This window comes from Dermacentor silvarum, chromosome 9, assembly GCF_013339745.2.
Source record: "Dermacentor silvarum isolate Dsil-2018 chromosome 9, BIME_Dsil_1.4, whole genome shotgun sequence".
In the NCBI taxonomy this organism is placed as follows: Eukaryota; Metazoa; Arthropoda; class Arachnida; order Ixodida; family Ixodidae; genus Dermacentor; species Dermacentor silvarum.
Window position 1 is genome coordinate 155,411,257 of NC_051162.1, and position 16,703 is coordinate 155,427,959.

The window sequence follows — 16,703 nt, forward strand, 5'->3', positions numbered from 1 at the left end:
CAGCAAACCATGAGCAAAGTAATCAGCATAATAATTCTAAAATTTTCAACACCATTACTTTTTGCTTCGAGCCAAAGAAAAAACATCCACACAAGACTACATTTTTTTAAATATAGCTAACCTATTTAAACTTCATAGTCAAGAACAACTGACAATCTCTCACTTATTAGGTCATGTCTCGCGCCACGTAACGCTCCACAGCAAGTATTAGGATTCTGCATATAAAAGGTCCTGGAACATGTCGGCTGTCGGACAAAACACCGAAATGACACTAGTTCCGAGCTTGATCTTGATCCATAATCCATAATCGATCTCATGGTTCCCACTTCTCTCTCGCTTCAAGCGGCTACACTAACTGCAGCGTAAGCACAAAATTTTATTCGACCCAAGCTTCACACGATGGTGAGTCGCAAATGCCTCAGAAATGTGCACCTTAGACATGATGCGGAGAAAGTGACATGGTGGAAGACATTTCGCACCATCCTCGACCCATCTGATGTGCATAATTGCAAATCACCATTGCGACAGAGAAATGCCGGTAGAGGGTATAAAACGATCCATGGATTTCATGTGGCTGAGCTCCTCTCAGTAAACGCCGCTCGTGTCGTGTGGTGGCCGAAATGAACGAAAGTGCGTCGACGAATACTGAACAGAGCATCCACTCTTAATTAAAAAGAAAATAGACTGACAAACTGCAAGCTCACCACAAATATCAATGCAAAGAAGTCTCCGAGAACGCCCGCTAACCCCCGGTGTCGCCGTCACCGTCATTACAGCATCTTCCTGCATGTTGTAGAGCGGCCCAACAAGCATCCTGCGGAGAGAAATTTCATCAACACGCAACATATTGGAGAGCCAGCAACAGCACTGTCAGACACCGAAAAATTACTCTGCTCACTTCCACATAATATAGTCGGAAGAGCCGACACCTCTCGAGCTGCCGTCTGCACATTCTCGGATTTTCCACAACGCTGCAACTACCATAATGCCTATCGGCCAACTTTTTGAAACGAAGTGACAATGACAACAAAAATATCTGCTATATTCATATACCTTTACGTTAATTATGAATGTATATTTATATTGTATATTTATATTACCAGCATCATTAACCTACCAGAAGACAGAATAGACATCCACAATCAGACGCAAATACAAAAACTTCAATCGTCTCGGTAGCGTCGACGAATACTGAACAGACGGATACGAAACCGCTCCATTACCCCTCCCCCCCCCCCCCCCCCCGCCCTATTCCGATATTTTTGATATTACCAACATGGGATGATATGCCATGGATAAAAGAACGCATTCCAAAAAAAAAAAACAATATTCGCACGGAAAAGAATCTAAAACAGTGTACAGAACGAATAAATATGATCCACCGACGATAAAAACACATGCCATACAGATATCAGTCATAACGCGGAAAGCAGCAAAGCCGTGGTAGAGGGGCGTGACGGCTCCAAGAGACGCGAATTGCTGGCAATAACAGCGCCTTCGCTTTTCGATAACCTGCTCTTATAAACACAAAGTGCCGCATATATATGGCTGTTCACCCCCTTCTGCACATAGGTATACAACGAATGCCGGGTCATCAAAGGTTGCGAGGAACACGTAGCCGCAAGAATTTTTCGAAATGGAGCCGTAATAGCGGAGTTGCACGCGTTTGATGATCGAAACACTGCCCTCACTCGTTTCGCTCTTTCCCTGGCTTCGCTCCGTTCGTCGGCTCGTCTCTCCTCCTCGCCGAGTGCTCCTTCAAATGTCACGCGACATACGTAATCGCCAACGCTCTTTTCAAAACACTGTCCACTTCCGGTTAAGGCACGTCCACGTTAGCGGCAAACATACCGCCGGCGAACCGGCCTCAAGTGCCGTAGAACGTCTGCCGCGCGAGAAAGTGTCCAAAGTAGACCGCACGGCCGACGCGGGTCAATCGACGACCGCGAAGCTACGCGCCTCCGCCACCGGCGACGCAAATATCGGCTGCAGCTTCTGTTCCAAGCAAACTAATTTCCGCTAGATAAAGTGATGCCTAAATTGTACATTTCAGAGAAGCGATATCCACTGTCAAACATTAAACACGAACGAAAGCTCCGATACTTGAGCTCAGCTGCAGTGCGCGGCGACCGACGGCAGACGACCGCTCGGCTGTGTTCGCATTGCAGCCGACGGCGCCGCTAATATAAGCGTATTCTGTGCACAACAGTGAGAACACACTGCGGCTTCTGAGCGTCACCTACCTATTCCGAAGCGACATCCGCTTTAGCTTTGAAGTGCACCGGAGAAGGCCTAGCAACGATATCGGCGCCGTCGAGCGATCAACGGCGGTGAGGCGGCCGCACAAATGCGTCCCGGTCTCATCCTCTCCACAGCAAGGAAATCTCGCCGTTCGCGAGCAAAACGACCGTCGAACGGCAGCCCGCAAATGGCAAACGGCGTGCGGCGAGTTACCGTGCAGGTAACGCCTGCGCCACCACTGCCCTACAACTTTCTCAGCGTCTGCAAGCTGGGCTAAAGCTCACATTCGCTCATGTATGGCATATTTGACAGCACTGCGGTCCTGGTACGCAATAGCGTGTACCCATGGCTTTCTTTAGTATTTCAAGTTTCCTTACGTTTGCATGGTCCTATAAAGCAAGGTTTTGTTTGTACGCGTCCGAGGGCATCCTGATCTCGCTTCGAAAAGTAAAACGCCACGGTGCGGCGACTTCTACGTTAAGCATGTTTCTTCCACAAATGCCAGCACTTCATCGATGAAGAGCTCTAGCGCAGGTGGCTAACCTGAACCAAAACTGCGACTATCTTCCTTTCGGATTATCTCTGAAATTGTAGCATCATAGTTCAGTTCCATTTCTAGCTCGATACGCGGTATTTAACTCACCCAGTAAGCACAGCCATGACGGCTGTAAGGGGTCAACATGCAGGAGGGCCTCCACGAACGTCACATCGCAGGCTCAAGCTGAAAATCAAAGCCGAAACATTTACGCCCAGTCAGAGCAATCTGGGAAGCCTGAAATTTGAAGATGCTAGGTTCATCAAAACTTTCAAAGTCAGACGTATGTAATACGTCTGAAGTGGAAACAGGACAAGCACCAGTAGACACCAGAATATGACGAAACATTCAATGATATCAGCGCGCGGTTGACTGTACGGAATTGTAAAAAAAAAGAAAAATTGAGTCAGTTGGCTTGCATCCGTTGTGTAAACAAGCGTATGGCAAAGCATCCAAGGCAAGTAAATTAAGCTTTAAGTTGGGATGCACAACCGAGTAGGCAGAGTCAGCCTACATTAAATATATACAGGGTGTTTCAGCGAACATTTTTTAAAAGGTTGCCTGTGGCAGACAGCACAATTCTGGTTAATGAGCTGGTCTACTCGAAGAGGAGGACATTACTTGCAGAAGAAATTGAAATGTAATCGACTAATTAACAAAAATTACTAATTAACTTGTAATCTGATGGCATATATTGCAATTTACAAATTGTAGCCATGAAGTTCGCAAGGCGGATCTACTTGGAACGAATTCTCTGAATGACACCAGTTTCGAAATATTAATTCTCGAACTTTGTGAAGAAATGCATTGGCAGTTCCAGTTACTTTTGTGCTTTTATGCATAAAGCGACGTTGACTGCACTTTCCCGGAAAAGCATTTTTTTTTTTTTGCCCAGGATGACTGAAAAAAAGGGTAACCTCAGATTATAAATAAGCTCTCCACAAATGCAAGCGCAACGAACCTCTCCGAAAACTTCAACTGCCAGCCGATGTCTGCGCCATCGCCGCATCGTGGATTTCCATGCACGTTGTACAGCGGCCCACAGGGACACTGCGGAGATACATTTGTTCAACACCTTAGACAGCCAGCAACACACCATCACAGACGGTGGAGAAAACAGTTCACTTCCTAATAATACCGTAACACTAGCTGACACGTGTTGGAGCTATCACCTGCATATTATCGGGAATTTCATAGAGCTGTAGCTGCACAAGGTCTGTCGTAGGTGAGGTTCATCATAACAAAGTCGCGTCCGAAACAAAAATGTATTTTTAAAAATTTCTGGACGATGAGCAAAACGAGAACAAGGTGAATGCAGGACCAGGGTTATGCGGGTGGGCGAGGTAATGACCGAGGGTGTGTTAGTGGCGAGGGTGCCGAATTGAAAAGTTGTGCTACTCAACGTCGGTGGAGGAATTTAGGTTGCGCGATGTGTCAGCCGCTTGACGTGTCACTGTTGGTTCCTCTTTTCGTGGCAGGGTCCGAGCCGATCAATGGGGGGGGGGGGGGGGGGGGCAGAGTAGCAATGTAGGCTTGTTGGTATGGCATCTTGAGGGTATTTTAACGTGAATAAGACGGGGCACAAGACACAGAGGACGCACAAGGCGCTATGTGTGTTCTCTGTGTATTCTTGCATCCAGTGGGATATGCGCTAAAAAAAAAAAAAGCTTAGATCATATGTGCGGGGCCTACATAGCTCTAATTATGTGGTAATGGTGCACAATTTGTGAAGTACTGAAGGAATCCTGGTTCTTAGCTCACTTCAAAGGGGTTGGCATACCTGAGGCCTTACCGATATTGTACCCTGTTTTAAATTGCAGCCCTTTCACGTTTCTGTAGCGTCGTAGCGAGGTGCAAAAAAGGCACCGAAACTTACGTGTCAACTAGACAAGAAAGAAGCGGTGACTAAGTCGCAGAGTAGGCAAAATTAAAGGTGCGCGCGTAGTTGGCTCCAATATAGTAAAACAAACATTACTTTTCCGCTTGAAAAACAAAGCCATCGAACCTTAACATATTTTGCAGTGTAGAGAGTCACCGTGCTACGGTCAGCTTGCATTGCACATCGCTCACTGCGCTAGGAGTGCCCCTACTTTTGTTCAAAGTTAGTTCCCTCCCTTATTTTCCGCGGGTACAAATATTTATGTAAAATAATAAGGTAAATTAACTCGATCATTAGAACAAATAAAAAAGTTGTCGCAGTTTCACCTGAAAGGCGAAGCATCAATTGCGATAGCAAACTTGTAGAGAGCTATACGGAGTAATGATATTAGCTTTATCAGCTGTATAAACTTGGACATGCAGCAGCATCGGCAACACGCAGAACTGGTGTCGACGCCATCGGCGTTTTGCCCGCGTTCGCTCAAAATGCGTGCGGCGTTGGTGACTGTTGCCGGAGCCTCTGATATAAATAGGCACTGCGTGCCGCAGCTAAACGTCGCCTCCCTTCCCTCCCCCTCCCCACGGTCTCTCGCTCGTCGGAAGAAGGCGCGTTTGCTCTACATACATGGTGATTGTGAAGGAGAACAGAGACGCATACTTCTGCAGCCCTTAAGCGAGCACGGCGCAGAACGCGCGTTTGTTCTCCGCCGTGCGTTCACTCCGCGTGAAAGACGCGCCCCTCGCGCCCTTTCACTCGCACATGCAGCGTTCGGCACGCGGCGACGATTTCTTCTCCAAATGACGTCATACGGAACCTCACGGCGACGGCGACGGCAACGGCGACACCGACGGCAGAAATCTGCTTTTGAGTGTCCATATAATTGCTATCGCAATAAAACATCGTATTATTGACATCAAAGCGAAGCATTGCACAGGTGTAAAGAAGGTACAAACGGTGATGCTATGTTTCCTTGATGCTAGGCATAGTGACGACCGTGAATGGGAATGAGAAGTGTACAACCTCCAAATATTACAGCGCTACTATCAAGCCTGGAAGCAGTTGTAGCAGAGAGTCATGTGTATTTCACTCGTTCTGTAGCGTGTCCTTGCCACTCTTCATCGGGGTGGTGGCCAGTAGCCAATGTATTTGTGCTTAATTTAAGCACGACCACCCAGAAAACTGTGGACGTACACTAGTGACACGGCCTGGCGGTCAAGTCCTGGCACTCGTCACTGAGCAGCCCATGCACCATACATTCCAGGGGGTGCGTAGTGATATTACACAGCGTGTGGTTATGAAACGACATGGCATACTCACAACATGGCATACAACATGGCAACTCATGGCATACTCACAAGAGCCTGAATGATGGACAAACGCTTGCTACGTGTATACTTCCTCAAGCACTGAACTCCTCAGGTATACAATGAAGCCTCAACAAAGCGATATTCAATCGAGAGACTTCGGTCCCGCTGGCGAGAAATGCAGCATAGGCACAGATAACACCCAACAGATAGGACACTAGACGTCCACTCCATGCAGCAACTGCGATACGAGGCACCTATGTGCACAGAAATGGTGATTATCAGCATGACCGAGAGAAATCGGCACAATCGTACCCATGACCACGTACCTACTCATTCATCGGCGATGTGGCATTTGTCTCGAAGGTCGGGAAGCCGTCTTGCGGTCCTTCTCCTTCACGAGCTCCTCGGCAAACGTCACGAGGCAGCCTCAAGCTGGAAAAGAAGCCGTATATATTGAATTAAAGCTTCATAACGTATGACGCACCACATTTGCACATTTGCGTAGGTTTCAGCGCACAAGACTACAAAATATGTGACATTCCAAGGTGACGTCCGCCTGCTTAACACGCGCATTGTTTACCAGTCTTACTTATCTGACAACGTTGCGTACAGCACAAAGATTACTTGCACTTGAAAATATAGCCTTGATATATTATTTAGCACAGAGAGGCACAATGCTATATTTAGTTAGTAATGCACATTTCGGAACTGAAGCCATTTTTGCTGAGAGTCAGTTGCCAACCTTCTTTCGATGTGCACAGATCGTCATGCCAAAATTGTGAGCTAAAATATCCAATCATAACCACAAAAAATTAACGGGACAATTAGTTATCCCTACGTGGATGAATTCAAAAGCACTGCGACCAGCAAAGGCCTTGGGTTCGAGTGCCTAACCTATCCTATTTTAATAATTACCTTCACCTTAACACCAACGGTGGTGGCTACGACTCGCACCAATGGTCGTCGGCATGTACACTTCACAAACTGTACTTTCATAGCGCAATGCAAGAACTATCGGTGACAATTCTCGCTACATTCAGTGCATTCAATTCATTGCAGGTTTTGATGTGCAGGGGACACCATGTGTTTTAAATATGCTTTCATTAATGACGTTTGTGGTAATAACGCATCATGTTCCCATATCAGCACTCGACAGTCGCAGTCACCCTGCAACATTTTTTAGCTTAATACCTTATGCAAGTATCGGATAATAAAGTCATTTTTAGCACAGCGATAAAGGTCCACTCCACACATACCATTGCAGTATCGTAACAGTTTTTACACAGCCGCATAGCCGTAACGCGAATGCGCTTGGGCACGACTCTGAGAAAGACAGCGGAACGTTGAACGCTGCTCGCGTTTTGCTATGAAGCCTATTGAGTGGAGCGTCAGCTTGCATATACTTGATTATTCAATCCATGAAGCTTGTCGAAAAATTGCATGCGAAGCCAGCAAACCCATTTCCCACTACAGGTTGAGAATGTGCATTTCTAGCCCATTATGTGCTTGACCTGTAACTGCCATTCGGAGTACAGTGACAAACGACTTACTGTCCGCGCTAACAATAGCCACGCCGGCGAAAAACATTCTGGGAGCCCGTCCGCTTTCGCCGTTTCCCATACGGCATACGGATATGAGAGGCGACAAAAGGGCAAAAATGCTTCAGCCTATACTAAAAGGGCGATTTCAAGCATTAAGCAATGTCCTGGTAAACAACTCATTAGTGAAGATGGCAGGTGACTAAAGGGGACCCAAACGAGAGGATGCGCCACTCGTGCATTAATTAGGCATTCGCGCGCAACCATCCTTCCTCCGCTGCCTATGACGACATTAACACATTGGCGCACTCTTCCGCACACAGACAAACATAAAGAGGACCCTACAGATTAACACTTACCACAATGTCCAGCCTTCCTCCCTAGCTCAGAACATCACGTCGTTGAGGGCTGGTGACTTTCTTCAAGACAGTCATGTAGTCCTTTAAAGATCCTGTAAAAATGAGTCATGAATTATAACACGTGAACAAGCAAACAATGTACCGTATCTGCAATAAGCTTGTTTTATTAAAATACGCTGATGGTCCCACGGTTGTTTTGAAGCACTCTGCATGGAATTTACTATCTGCATTCCTGGCTGGCACATAAGCAAGACGATGCCATTTTGACATTTGTCAAATGAAACTTTGGTGAAAAATTTTGGTAAATACGAATGATAGTTTTCTGTTGCACGGTCTTATGTTAGCGACCACCACAAACGTCAAAGGAACCAACCTATCCGAGAATGTCGACTGCCCACCGGAGTCGTCGCCACGCTCATTGCAGCGTACCACTCGCTGTCGGCACGTTGTAGAGCTGCCCTACAAATGTCCTGTGGAGATAAATTCATATCAAGACCAAACGCACTGGACAGCCAGAAACAAGTGTCGGACACTGCAACCAAACTCAGTTCACTTGCTCATAATACGGTCCCACTGTAACTGGATCTCTCGAGCTGTCGCTTGCACATCACTTTTCGGGGGTTTTCCAAAGCTGGGCCTACCACGACGCCTGTCCCACTTCAGTCGAACCTTGGCATAGCAAAGTCGCGTGCCTACGTGCTTTGGAGATATTATCAACTTGCCGATCGTACTCGTCAGAACGAGGAATTCGTTCCTCACGGCGACATGGCATGCACCTCGAAGGCACACGTTGGAAGGCGTTCGAGCATATAGTATCGGGGAAGAGCACAACTTCCGTAGCTAAGCATACAATGACACACAACAGTTTTTGCGAAGGTGTGGTACCCGGTAGTGGTGTGGTGCATATTGTCGGGAATATTTTTAAACTTGTTATTCCTGACTATTTCACACTGTCTGACTAGCACTTTCCTGACTAGTTCATACTGGAATTGCAGGATAAGTGCCCAAGTTACTATACATTAAGCATCACCCGCTCATTGTATTCAGGGTAGTTTAATGAAATCGCGTGTTTTTTTTTTCCATGCCCATTTGACAAGCGCGCCAGATTAGTCACCATGCGGGCTCGGTTCTGTTTAGGAAACGAAGAACCACGCCCGTCCCCCCTTCGCAAAAGTGGCTGTAATGCTCGGCACCTGACATATGGGATTCGACCCATACGCCAGCGCACCACTGCGTAAACGCAAGCAAAGTGTAAGGCGAAAGCTTGCACTCGGCCGCGCAAGGCTTAAGACACAGCGAAGCTGGGCGATTTCATGGCATTTTCTTGGCTTGATGGCAGTTTTATCGCCGGGATCTTGTCACCGCTGTCTCTTTTGTTTTCCCTTTCCCTGGCCGCGTATTCTGAATCTGCTCGTCACTGCCGTTGCCGTTCTCGTACAGTGGCAAGCCTCGCTTCTAGTACGTACTATCTTTGTACGTCCCATGGCTGCATCTGATCGAGCGCAGCCGCGCACCCACTTACATATCCGTTGCTCAATGTGGCGCATGCGCAGTTCACAGGTGGTAGGTAGCATTTGTTCTAGCAGCTGCGGCGTCGCTGGTTGTTATGGCTACGGCGCGGCTAGCATTCAGTGAAACAATACTTTACGGCTAGCTTAAACAGATTCACTGTTAAAATGACGCTTCCCAGCAACCGCCACTGGAGCTTACACCGTGGAAGAAAGGCGCCTTTCAAATTTATAAAAGTCCTTACACTCAGACCATGCCTGTCGAACTTGTGCGTCTTGCGGTAACTGGTGCAGTTTATTTTTATTGCGTTCACGGCCTTTCGAGCAATTCGCTGTACTGCTGCTCATTTTGAGCAAACGGCTTGTGAACACATTTCACACAACTTTCACAACTGCGAACACGACGAACACTGCGTTCACGATGCGTCTACTGGCATTCTGCTTACGTTCGCCTGAACTTGTGTGCAGAAATTTTACAGCCAAAGAAAAGGATGCGCAAAAACGCGCAAACCTGCACTGTGGTAGCATCAGTCACAGCATAAGCTGGTGGAGCGGCTCAAGAGTAGCTCCAATTTAGGCACCACTCACAACAGGGTCTTCGCGGCAGTCTGTTCGCCTCGTTTTGACTGACGAGAACGATCTGAAACTGTCCGCCCGGCGTCGACGGCGAGCTGCGGCTTGTAACGCTCTCTCCACAGCAGTCTGCTCAGCCTGATCAAGCCTTACAACTAGAACTTGCATGTCTGGCGCGCCGCGTTTGCAGGCACCTTAACTAGATGGCAACACCATACTGGCGGAGGCTCGGGAGCGCGTTGATTGAGCGCCTCGTCTGAATCGCATATAGTCGTCTGCGCCTGCGGGCGCTGCGTTTGCAGGCATTTTACCTAGATGGCGCCACCATACTGCGGAGGTTCGAGTCATGTCACCCTGCGTTTGCCTTAAGGTATTTTCCGCGGCCCGATAGCAAGCGCTTGCGTGGCTCAGTGGTAGAGTATCCGGCTCCCAAGCAGCAGGGCGGGTTCGATCCCGGCGAGAATCGGGTACTTTTTCGCGTTTCCGGCGATAGTGGTTACGCGGCCGCCGGCGGCGGCATCATCGCGACCCGAAACGGCTATTACAATGAGCCCATAACAGCTTACGCTGTAAAATGCAGCAATGCTACAGTAAACATGCATGTCCGCACCAAGCAGCATCTGCGAGACCAGGCACATATGTTCACAGAAATGGTACAGCAATGATCACCATCCTCATGGACTCCCAATTGGCCTGCCGAAAGTATACGCAAGTGGCATAATATATTCTAAAGGTCTTCCCGTCACCCAAGGCACTACAAGGTCGCTCCCGCATACCACCGTAATCTGAACTCCCCGACCACAAGTCTCTCCGCGGAAGCCAGCAACCTCAAGCTGTTGCTCAGTGAGAATGACTAAGCTGCCGGCATGGTTCAAATGATTCAGCAATGCATTTATCCAGCCCTTTTGCCTCGCACGCCAACCTTACACACTCCCGCATCAGAGTATGCTGCAACCCTTCCCTCTGTACAACACCTTCACCAAAAAGCAGTGCGAAGCCTTGCGTTCCAGCGCTAGTCTGCCTGACCAGAGCCAGTTTGTGCGGCGCATACTAGAGGCAGCCCGGGCTGCTGGCATCCTTGACTACGGATCTCACCTGCTGCACATTGGCTGGGCAAAATTCAGGCGACGGCACCTTAGTGAGTACTAATGAAGTTTTATTCTCCATCTATCTCGGTTACTCAATGCTACATACCTTATTCGGACAAGGCATTGTGTGGACCACACTGCTGCACGTTGTGGAGACGTCCACTAAGCACCCTGCTGCAATGCTGAGCACGCTTCTAACGCAATTCGCGAGTGCAACATGCAACATGCTAGAAAACATTGAGAGCTATTTCATTTCGATGTAAGGCGCCGACAAATGATAGGTTATGCTTTTGAGGAGGCAGTCCCTTTTAATGTTGTGTGATTGTTCCTATGGATTTGTGTGATTAAGCCCTTGCGCAATGTAGGGCTCGCATGGCATTAGCCTAAATGACCAAAATGACACCAGATTTTCTAATTTCGACACTGGCCAGTGACTGGTGCTTTAACTGTCGGTTGTTGCGACCACTTCCTGGCAATACCATCCACTCTTCGTTGGGATGACTGCCTCGAAGATTGTAAGCTCATCAATTATCAAAGTATCAATGCAGCAAACCTTTTCAGGAACGACGAGTGTCCACCATTGTCTGCTCCATCACCGTCCACACGTGTGCACGTCGTCAAGCGGTCCACAATTCTCCTGTAGAAATTTGTTTGGTCACGAAAACCCAAGCTGGACAGCCAGACACATGCATCTGACCCTAATTGCTTTGCTTTGTCCCCACTAACCCAGGCACCCGGAAGTAGAATTCAGCAGGAAAACAAGAATTTATGGCACACAGTCGAACATGTTTATTAACGAACGCGGTTGTTATGCATGCAAATAAAAATGAAGCGCGATAAAATGTACTGCAGGCACAAAGAGGCCTCTTATCCGAACCTTCATTTGGAAGCGGAGCAGGAAGGAGAACATCCCTTCGCACTCCTCGAAAAACGGGAACGTCATAAGGCGGACTCGTGCGAGCGACGTCGGTGCTGCTTTCCGGCTTTCCGCACGTTGTAGAGTGACCCAGCAGTCATCCTGTGGAAATATGTCGTTTTACCACAACATCCACTGCTCAGCCTTGCAGAGCATACCGTTGTCATATCTTTAAAAATTCATTTATGGGTTCCCGCATGGTCCTCATAAGGGCTGAGCACCGGCACAGCAGTACATTCGAGGATACAGTCACCTTACGTGTCAATTATGGTGCTAGGTATGCCTGGGGCAGAGTTTTTCACGACAAAGGCCAGACACCGCACGGACTACTTGAAAATTACACTTGAAAATTTACAATTTACTTGAAATTTACAATTTCACTTGAAATTTACAATTTTACTTGAAAATTTTACAATTTGGGGCTATGGCTTTACATACTGACATTAAAGAAAAGCATGCCACAGGCGGAAAGATGCTTAGAAACGTACATTCTAATTTTGCTAATAATTTGGTGCTGTTTCATACAACTATCAAGTATGGAAGCAGTACAGGCAGAGAGCCATGCATGTGGCATTCTCCCTGCAGGGGGCCCTTGCCAGACTTCCTCTGGGATGTGGCCAGTAGCCAATTCACCTGTGCGTGACCCACAACAACCTTGAAAATTGTGGAAGTACAGTAAAACAACACTGACTGGCGTCAAGTCCTGGCCCTCCTCAGTGAGCAGCGCGCACACCACACATTCTTGTATACGCCCATAGCGATGCCACACACCACGCTCTCATGGAACAAATAAATCAAGCGTGCGCATGGACCCCTGCCTGCCAAAAGAGCCCCATGATGGACAAACGGTTGCAGCGTGCACATGACCTGTTGAAGCCCTGCACTCTTAAGGTATGCAATGAAACCTCGCTACAGCGATATAGATACACTCCTCACAGGCTGTACTTTCCTTGCGCAATGCTCAATACGCACACCCACAATATATTCATTGCATTCAATTGAAGATGAATAAATGAGTAAATAACTAAATATAACTAAATAAATAAATGATTAAATAAATAATAAATACAGAAGTACGGCGTGCCAGCAAGTTGAGCGGAAAATTTTTATTGCTAGGGCAACTGATGCACTCACAATGCCGCCATAGTGCTCATCTACATCGAAAATGTGTTTCAAATTAACGCGCAAGGATCCTATGCTTGCTACGGCGAGAAAGAGGATGCACTTATTGTAAGGATCACATTTGCCCGGGATCAGATTGTGACGGAGTCAAACAAGCCATCTACACTTCGTACAGTGATATCGAAGGCCTACGGTCGCAGTGTCAAGAAATGCGCTTGCACTTACTTTAACGCCTTTCCGCACAGCCATGATTTAGGCTACCTAGACCCTATTTCGAGACCAGATGAGTAGATTGTCTCGGCTAATTGAGACATCCCACTCGCGGCTCTTACAAGCAGACAGAGCTGTTTCCGTGCACAACAGTTTGTGCGAATCTAACGCGGGTGCCAGCCAGACATGTGTCCTATATTGAAAACACGGCTGGTTTTGAGGCGTCGGCGCGACATTTCGCCCTCAAAAATGAACTCTGCAACGTATGTGGTTGCCAGGGGTGATTATGAAACTTCGCCAAGTTTGTACTACCACACTTAGGCAGCCTAGCGGCATGCTTTGCTTCCATAGAAGCATGAGAATCCAGCGAGCCCTATGTACGTGTTGTAAGTGTCAGGTGTGCTTGCACTTTGTAGGGCTGCACAAAAGAATCTGCTGTGAATGAAAGCGGAATTCTAAACCCTGCTAAAATAAAATCGGAGGCCCAAATGTTAGCCCATTGATGACACCAATTATTAATACTAGCGATGATAATTTAGTATAGACAAACAGCGTCTAAATAATTGTGGCCCGTTTTCTAAGGATTTTTAGCGTCTGCCATCTTGTGTCTCCATCTTTTGTCATCTGTTGTCATTTGCAATGTGGGAGCCAAATCTTCACGCAATATTACCGAGCATAAGAATTGCTCTCCTCCCCTATTTTTTTTTTTAAGCAGCACGAAATCGACCAAATTCACTATTCTTGCATCTCCAAAATATTTTGCCGGCGAGTACCACTTTGGACATGCCAAACAAGCGACCAGCTAACTGAGTGCATTTAGGAACAAATGCCTATGAAAATATGAGCTTAAATTTTGAGGTGAAAAAAATGTGTGAACAGAATTCACCCACCAAAATTTGGCAGTATATTCCTTTGTCTTTTCATTATGTAAGCAATTACGTCTTGAAGAAACTTTGAACCACTTCAGGGGCAATATAGAACGTTAACAATTTTATTTCTCTACTTCAAACGAGACAAGAGAGTTGTCAGTAAAATAGAAGCAGAAGTTATGAGCGAAATGCGTGTAATCAGAGCATCTATTGCTTTGATAGAAAAAACACGACGTTTCTAGCAGGAGCAGTGCGAAAGTAAGCACATTTGTCATTGTGTGCTTTCACTAATATGAATATATTAATTCAAGCACACAATGCCTTAAAATTCAGCCATGAAAATTTCTTCTCGATAAGCTCTTGATATTATGTAAGTTCTAGTACACTTGTTAAAACCACGGCTTAATTTTTTCTCCTCTTTTTTCTTGTTTTTTTTCACTCCATTTATGTATTAGAGCACCAGGCTGAGTGTTCTGCAATATTTTTGTTGTTTTGTTTTTTACTGAATTTATGTATGACACGCTCAGTGTTGTGCATTAAACGTGCCCACACGTTTACTGAGGAAAAATTATGATCATACGCAAGTAAAACGCAGCATATGAGAATTAAAATGACCAAACGCACCATCACCACATTCGTTCCTTTGTGGAGCCATGGGGGCCGACGCTTACAGACTGGCTTCTTGGGTCTGCGTCACCCGGCTTCATCTCCTGTGAAGAAATAGTCATTGATTTCTACACAGCGACAACCACCAGTGTGGACACTTTTATCAAGAAAATTCTATTGGGAAGGCTTTTGCGAATATTCGAAATCTTTTTTAATACTTTATCGCATTATATGATATTCCCTATTTAATTCGGTTAAAGAATTTTTGCAGTTCTGGTCTCAGTGAACAAATCGCTTTTTCATTAACACCGTTTGAAGCCAAGAGAAGCTAACGACGGAAGAGTTTCATGGCTAATGTCGCTCACAAAATTTTCGTAATGGCGTGACTTTGAATATCTCTGCGGCAGCACTTAATTTATACGTCGATGGTTGTAATAGATCTCTTGAATTGATGACTCGCCGATAATTTAAAGCGAGCGTGTACCTACCAAGTTCATATGCGCACTTACTGTGCATAGTCTGTTAGGCGCTCGTGCAGCCAGAAAGCATCAAACTGAATTTGCGAAGTTCTGCCTAAAATGCCGCCGTCGCGCAGACAAGGCTCCACTTCGTGCAGTGCGATGACGCGCCAACGTGCAAGAGCATCCCACGGTCTCGACCATCACGAAGTTTGATAGATTCCTGGTGTTCAACGTCCAACAAGCAACACTTATTTTAACTCCTAGTAAACAAGCACGTAACGTAGCCTAATCATCGAAACGAGGCCACCATGGCTGGCCACCGATCCCGCATCAGCATATTCATTTCTAAATTTCTATTACTCTTTGCTTCGAACCAACAATTATTCACACAGCACAACATTAAAAAAAATATAGCTAACTTTTTTAAGTCATGTCTCGCGCCACGTAACGTTCCACAGCAAGTAACCGGATTCAGCATATAAAAAGGTCCTGCAACATGTCGGCCATCTTACAAAACTCCGATGACACGTGCCGATCTCGCAACCAAGCTTGCGCTCTACCGCTGCTTACACGCCACCGCCCTCTACCCAAGCCACTAACTGAGGTGACGTAAACAGTGGAGCACATATCAAGGTACATGGAAGAACGGTGCTTCGGCACACGCTGTGCCGTCTAACCACAATCGCAAAAAAAAACTGCACATCCGCTCTTTCAGTCGGGATGAATCCACACACAAGAAGGGCCTCGCAGTTTGCAAGCTCACCACAAAGGTCAAAGGAACCAACCTTTCCGAGAATGTCGACTGCCCACCGGAACCGGAATTGTCATTACAGCGTCCCACTGCCTGCACGTTGTAGAGGGGCCCACAAAGGTCCTGTGAAGATAAATTCCATCAGGACCAAATGCACTGGACAGTCAGAAACAAATGTGGGATACTGCAGCGAAATTCACTTGCCCATTATACCCGACATTTCACGAGCTGTCGCCTGCACATCACTTCGGGTTTTCCAAAGCAGCGCCTACCACGACGCCTCTTCCATTACAGTGAAACTCGGTATAACAAAGTCGCGTGGGAAATGAAATATTTTCAATATAGCATATTGCATTTAATGAAACGGGATATTGCATATCCCGTTTCATTATAATGATATCCCAGTAATACAGAACGAGCAAAATGACAACCTTGTGATACTGGCTCGATGCTCTTCTGTAACGGCACATATACAGTGGTTGTGCAAACGTACAGCTAGTATAGCATATCAGTCATATCAATCAGCAACAGGGTTCCTGGGGTGCGATCGAACGCGCCTGAATGACTGCTGTTTCGTGTCGACTGCACAACACTGCGCAGCTCGCCGTCATCGGTTGCGCAGAAACTACTAAACATCGAGGAGTTATCTGCGTTTGCGTAATTTTCGTCAAGACTATAGCTATCGATCCGCACAGTCAACGATCTGATTACGAGGCACGCCGTAGTGGAGGACTCCGGAA

The 16,703-nt window shown here is 46.7% G+C and overlaps 1 long non-coding RNA gene across 2 annotated transcripts; it reads right to left on the minus strand.

Moving 5' to 3' along the window:
• Positions 1 to 704: 704 nt before the first annotated feature.
• LOC125940268 (uncharacterized) lies at positions 705 to 14,857 on the minus strand. Of its 2 annotated transcripts, none has more exons than XR_007463499.1 (9): positions 14,770 to 14,857; positions 11,906 to 12,046; positions 11,582 to 11,662; positions 8,233 to 8,329; positions 7,860 to 7,951; positions 6,289 to 6,394; positions 3,738 to 3,826; positions 2,885 to 2,962; positions 705 to 814 (listed from the first exon to the last, which is right to left on the minus strand). It is a non-coding gene; the product is annotated as an uncharacterized LOC125940268 (long non-coding RNA). The 2 variants fall into 2 exon arrangements; XR_007463500.1 differs by having other exon boundaries at positions 11,582 to 11,665.
• Between the last annotated feature and the right edge of the window lie 1,846 nt (positions 14,858 to 16,703).